Here is a 6,889-nt window from a genome sequence, read left to right as displayed (position 1 = left end):
TCTAAACTCCATGGATTAAGGTTAAGCAGAGAGAGAGAGGTCTTGAATGTTGGTGAGATTTTGCTGAATTTCAATTTCATGAAATGTTTTGGGCTAACATATATTAAATTAATATTTTGGAATATTATTAAGGTAACGTCAGAATAATAATTAAATGTAAATACATTACTATAAAAAAAAAATTGATGGAAATTAATAAATAATTTTATTAGGTAGAAAGTCTTCCCAATTTTTTGAAATTTTGAAAGCATCGTCACAAACAGATGGGTCCAAAATGCTGTAATTTCGAAAATTGAGAGAGAGAGAGAAAAAGAAGGATTTTGAAGTGTGTGAGTGAAGGACAACAGCAATATAAGGCACTACCTTTTCGATGCTGATCGCCTTTTCAATGCTGATTAGTTGCACAATTTTCCATAAACATGTCAATATGCTCATGTCTCGTTGAAGATTTAAATGGTTAAGGGGTAAGGACAAAAAGAAGGGGATTAATTTCTTAGGTTTTTGTTCAGCGAGGGAGGATTGATTCTTTTAGACAAACTCTAACCCAAACAAAAAATGGTCTAACGTCTAAACCCCTAATAATAAGAAAATATTATGGCTGACTCTCTCATAAGTCAGGAGTCATGACTCATGACTGATGACTGACTCCCAGTGAAAAATGAAAAAGAAAGCAAGAGAGCAAACTTCCAACCACACACAAACATACAAAAGAGTTCATCCTATCACCTTTACTGTCAATGGAAGCCAAAAGCAAGATGACAATTTAGGTTGGTTGGGTTCAGCTTTTCAAGCACCACTGAAACTCTAGGACACGAACAACCCGTTAGAGGAGAAACATCTGCTGGCCGGCTTTTGCACATCTTATGCCAGGGGTGTGAAAAGGGGCTCCAGAAACCACAGCCACATTTGTTTATTTGGTGCATTGAGGTGGTGGGTTATGGTTTTTAGTGTTGTTTTTCATGAATTTTGAGGTGGGTTTGTCCTTTACTTTGCAATTATCTACGAATTAAGCTGTAAATTAGCTAGTTCTCTCTTCTAAGGCACGTTTGGGTCATGGGAATAGGGGTCTGGAATCGGAATTGGGATGTACTATTTTGATTTTTCTCCCCTTCTTTTGGGAATGAAGTCCTATTTCAATTAATTTCAATTCTAATTCTGATTCCTGTCTGAACCAAACAGACTATGAGAATAGACTATTCCGGTTCTAGCTGTAAACACACAATTATGAGGGTGTTTGCTAGTGTGAAAATATCATGGATTGGACCATTTTGGTCCTGTCCAAGATAGAATTTGGTGTTTTGTTTTGTGTGGACAGTCCCCGTCTACAAAATAATGTGGGTAGGGACGGGACACCCCAATTTATCATCCATGATTTTTCTCATGGATGGGCCACACTATGGTATGGATAGTTTGTGGGAATGAGTCAGTGTAACGTAGGTGCATTAACACTGGTCTAACTACCCTCATTTTATTTAATCTTTTTAATATATTTTAATTTATAATGAAATTATTTTTTAAATTGTTTATCGTTGAAGATAATATTATAATGATAAATATATTTATTAGTAATTATGTATTGGTGTTTTATTTTATCTGTTGTTATTAATATTAATAATAATATTATTATTATTATTATTACTACTATTATTTCAAATCATTTTGTGGCTTTTTTTCATTCATGATTCTATGGGTTCAAATGGATCGGATCATCCAATCTGAATCCAATCCTATTTTTATCATATTCGGATAACCCTTTGTCAGATTTTTGGATCAGATCCAATTGGAATTCAAATCACTCCTATCTGATCCGATCCAATCTATATATGTATATATTTATAAACATATTTACTTATAAAAATACATGTATATATTAATATATTTATTTATAAATATGTTTATATTGCATTTTTTGTAATTTTTTTTATAAAAAGGCAACTATATATTAATATATATGATGAAAATAGTTTAAAAATACTTATATTTTTTGTTTTTTCTTTTAATAATTTATTAATTTTTTTCATAATTTGAACCATATTAGATTAGATTTAGATATCTAGCATCCTTAACGAATTCGAATTTTAATCACCATTTGTGAATCTAATCAGATTTTATATTCTGCTATCGGATCGGATTCGGATGTACCTTGATTCGAATCCAATCCGATCCATTTGCATCCCTACATGATCGATTGTGTAAATTATCTCGCAAATTGTATATAAGATATATGGAATCAATAGGTGCAATGTGGATAAATCCACACTACACCTGCAAAACGCCCATATGGGTATAGACAACTTCTATCCACATAGTTTTGTCCACAATTTAAAACAAGTATAAACAATAGTATAGTGTAGATTGGCCCCTATCTCATAGTGTGGTGTAGACCAATCCACACCCACCAATTTTTCATCCACATTATAGAACACCCCCTACATCATCATCAATATCAAAGCCTTATCCCAACTATATTGGGGCCCAAGTTCATGGAATCAAAATATGGCCCATGTAAATATTTTGTTGATCAACCACTGAACAAGATTTTCTTCTCCTTTTTGGCATTTCTCTGGTAGGTGGTAGGATTGGGATCAAGCCCGTGACAATGTAGTTGATGATACAGCCAGTGGTGGACCCCTTAAAACGACAATCAGTTCAAGATTTTATAGTAGCAAACAATGTCAAGCAATGGACGGTATCAAAGGGCAAAATATGATATTAACCTACAATTCTGTGGACTATGGATAGCATTCTTAAAAGAGCTACTTAAACTATTTACAAATGTTAGGGGGTTTAGACTTCAGAATTGCCAAAATCTGTTCTTCTTCTTCTTCTTCTAGCCTCTGATTTTTCAAAACTCAATTTCAAAGCATTGTAATTTACAAATTCAATCTACAAGGGACAAGCTTCCAAGGTGTGGCAGATGACCCATTAGAGATGGGCTACCTACTCTGTCATCTGCCCAAAAGACAAACCCATCTCTTCACCCTATGTTATTTGGGGGAAGATGACGTTTCAAAGCCTACTACAAGCCACAAACAGTAGGACACCATTGAAAATGGTCAATTCCGAGGGTACCTTACCAAATGGACACTCAAACTCTCCCACATCATCCAAATCATCCTTGCACATAGTAATAATAGATTGGACCTTTAGAGTAGAAATTTAAGAGTCCGTTTGATCATTTTACTTTCACCGTTAACCCCATGGACTGATCAGGGACAAAGATGGCTGGACAAAATTGCATTTTTAGGCTATATTTAGCATTCCTTATCTTAAATATCTCTTTTTTGCAGTTAAAATGCTCCTATAAACACTGAATTCTTAATGGTAAAAAGAGATATAAGTAATTAAAATAAGGAATGTCAAATGCAACTTAATTCTTTTTCAATTTGGATTTTGGAAAAGTTCTTCAATCTTCCTGGACCTGGGCCTGGGCTACCTCAGCCCGACAGAGGAACCACATCCTGTTAAACAAACCAAAGATGAACTGCAATATTTTTTGGATGATATACCGCTTTGTTGTGTACAATGTCTGCAGTTCAGTCGCATGTGGTTTGTAGTAAGATATTGCTTTTGTTCCTTAACCAACCAATGGATGGAGAGAGAGAGAGAGAGAGAGAGAGAGAGACCCAGTACCCACTACCCAGAGACTGGGGGAGAGCCGAGGGGCTTATTGGAGGAGCACTTTTGCGTCTGACAGTACTGATGTGAAAGAGGCCTCGCCAAGCCAAGGGGCCTGGATCATAGCTCAGCTGCTCTCTGCATGGGCCTGGAGCCTGGAACCTGGAGCCTGTAGCCTGGAGCCTGTAGCCTGGAGATGGAGTGGTGGACCAACAAAAGTCTTCACATGTCCCTCAACACCATCCACTTGGGAAAGGAAGAGTCTAGCTAGGCGATATGCACCATCTATTTTGTTTGCACTTTGCAGTAGACAATACTTAGGATACTGTTTGAAAAGTTCGGATTTGGTGTACAGCCAACTTTGTACCTGGCACATGCTATGCTTACTGCTACCTGTTCCATATTAACTACTCTTCCAGATTTTCTTGATTTGTCCCATTAATATTCCCATTTGGGTAATAAATTAAACTAAAAATATTAATAAATGAATTAGAAATGAATCTTGTGTTTCAGGGTTCTTGTCATGGATTCAAGCGTCATATAAAAGTAATTTTTAATTCATTTTATTAATATTTTGATCATTTTTAGTTTAATTTATTTATACTATTTAATTATATCCAATTATAATTCAAATGTGATATAAATCCATTTGATAAGATATGATTCAAACTCAAATTTAAACAAACTAAATTCGGATCTACCTATGCCCAATTCGATTCAATCCATTTGCAGCTCTAAATATAAGGATGTTTGGTTTTATGACCCACAAGAAATCTAGATCATGTTTGATTCAACTCTCATTCTTTTTCATTCTTACCCGAGATAAAATTCTAAAATGAAGAAGAATGAGGAAAAATGGACATAGTGAATAAATATCGCTATGAATAAAACACTTTTTTTTCTAAAAAATGAATTCTTTTCAAAGTGGCAAGTGTCTTATGCTGCTCATTTTCATTTTTCAAAAATGTTGTGCTGGTGGTCATACACCCCCAGCCTAAGTCTCTAAAACCATCGGCATGGATGTTTAGTAGCAGATAGCTGGCAGCCAATGTGTGTTGGTGTAAGTTTCCATGGCAGTCCACCAGTAAGCACCTATGGCAGTGGTTTTGTAGATCTAAGCCAGTGGTTGCCAACATGGAATTTCTTTAAAGAATGAAAATGAACAAGATGGGACATGATTATTTTTCATTTTGCAGGCTACATCAGTTTTTGTGCTATGAGATGATCTTTTGTTCCGAAAAGAATGAGATTATGACAAGAATTTTGTAACCAAACACTCATATTCATTATTGCCAATTCCTACCCTAGAATGAAGAAGAACTAAGGCTGAACAAGAATTAAGGCCGAGAGCAGCAAACCAAATATGACCCTAATGGCTGCATTTATTTCTCTGCAAACTGGACATAAATTTTTCACACCGAAATATTTAGCAATTGCCCATGATGTTCACACTTTTTATATAACAAAGGTTTAATCTTCTGCACCTTTCGATTTTTTTTTTTTTATGTATATTGCAAGAAAAACTAGTTTTCATGGTCTAGCTCAAATAATTCAGCCTGAAATTTTCCCTCCAGTTTATGTTGAAACAGATAGACCCAATATAAATTTTGCTATACACGTTATGGGCTTCAATAGGTAGGTGGGATGGGACAGAAGTCTTAGACTCAAGCATAAAACAGAATAATGTCTTAGCATACAAGATCTTGGCTTCAAATATACCATCCACATTGTAACTAGGGTCAAGGGGACCCTAACAATTACCGTCCAATAATAGTCCAGCACACGGTAAGATATGAATTGGTTCATTGATGTAATTGGTTCTGTTCTGCCTTTTCTTGTTTTCTTCCCCAACTTTTCCATAGAAGTTCATCCCAGTCTGTCCTCTCCTTTGTCAATGGCAGGGGCAGCAGCAGTGATGACAAGAGAGAGAGAGATTGTAATATATGAAGTACGAAGTTAGGAGCTTATACCAAAAAAAAGTAAAGTTCGGACTTGGGAGGAGATAGTATGAACTGTTCTCAGTCAGACAGCTTCGGGCTTGGGCTAATTTCAGGTTGAAGATATGTTCCGAGGTGAGGCCTGCTTTAGAAAATGAGGCAAGCAGCTAGGGCCCACCTTTGATGTGATTTTCCAGAAGCAAAAATGTACTACTACCACTACTACTAGCCCATGGCCCCTTCCAAGGAGCACAGTGCAGATCTAGCTCACTGAGATCCAAAGCTAAGCTAAGGGGGCACAGTGCAGATCTAGCTCACTGAGATCCACCAAAGCCAATCCGAGTCCAGTAGTACTAGAGAGCTGGGCTTCATTGAAATATAGAAAGAGACAAACAAATTCTGTTGCTGGGATAGTCTTACTTAGTAGAAAAGGATCAGCCCCTTGTATGCTTGCATCAAAGATCAGGTGGTGGACCAAAAGGCATCACGTGTTCACCATTATCATCACGCTGATAAGTTTCGGATCAGTACACAGTAGTAGCCCTGAGCCCATAACGCGCAATCTTCTCCATTCTGATTTCTGACACCACCCATTTTGATTTTTTTGAAACATTGCAATCACAGAGCTTGTCTCCCTCTCCCATGCGTTTTCTTTTTCTATTCCCTCTTAACAAAACTGCATCACTCCTGAATTTTATGAACCTCTTCAAATAAATAGCCCTAATTGATTTTATTACATGGGCATGCTATTGCCTATTGGACTAAAACTTACGATCCGAAATGGGTTGTGACTATAGCAGTGTGAAATCGGGTGGATTGGACCGGGTTTATTATGGTAAATTGAGGCACAACCTTAAGATTTGGGACTAAGGCCTGAGCCTAGATCAAGTATGAAGTCAAGCCCACACTTTAAATTTGATGCATTCAGGTTGGGCTCAGGTTGGTCAATGAATACACATGTATGTATGCATTTATGCAAATATATATACATGTATGTATATATGTAAATATGTATATAGTTTGTAAATACATATCTATATATGAATATATATAGTTAGATAGGGCTCGGGATGGGTTCGAACTATCTAAGAAATAGGCCCAGGCCCAGCCTGAAAAATAAAAAAGCCCAAATCCTTGGGTCTGAGCCCAGCCCAAGGACTTAAAGTCCAAACCCAACCCAAGTAAAATTTCAGGCCGAGTCCGTCTGGGTTCAAGCTGGGCCCGCCCAAGTTGCACCCCTGGGATGATGTAGAGAAACACTTATATCCATTTTGGGATTCCCTTAACGGCTGTAATTGCATGATCAAAAAGGCAAAGAAAGAGTTCAGTTTGGG

The sequence above is a fragment of the Nelumbo lutea genome, chromosome 2 (assembly GCF_056320005.1).
Source record: "Nelumbo lutea isolate HS-2025 chromosome 2, American lotus-T2T, whole genome shotgun sequence".
Classification (NCBI taxonomy): Eukaryota; Viridiplantae; Streptophyta; class Magnoliopsida; order Proteales; family Nelumbonaceae; genus Nelumbo; species Nelumbo lutea.
The sequence above is the reverse complement of the archived record's forward strand: the minus strand, read 5'-3'. Positions refer to the sequence as shown.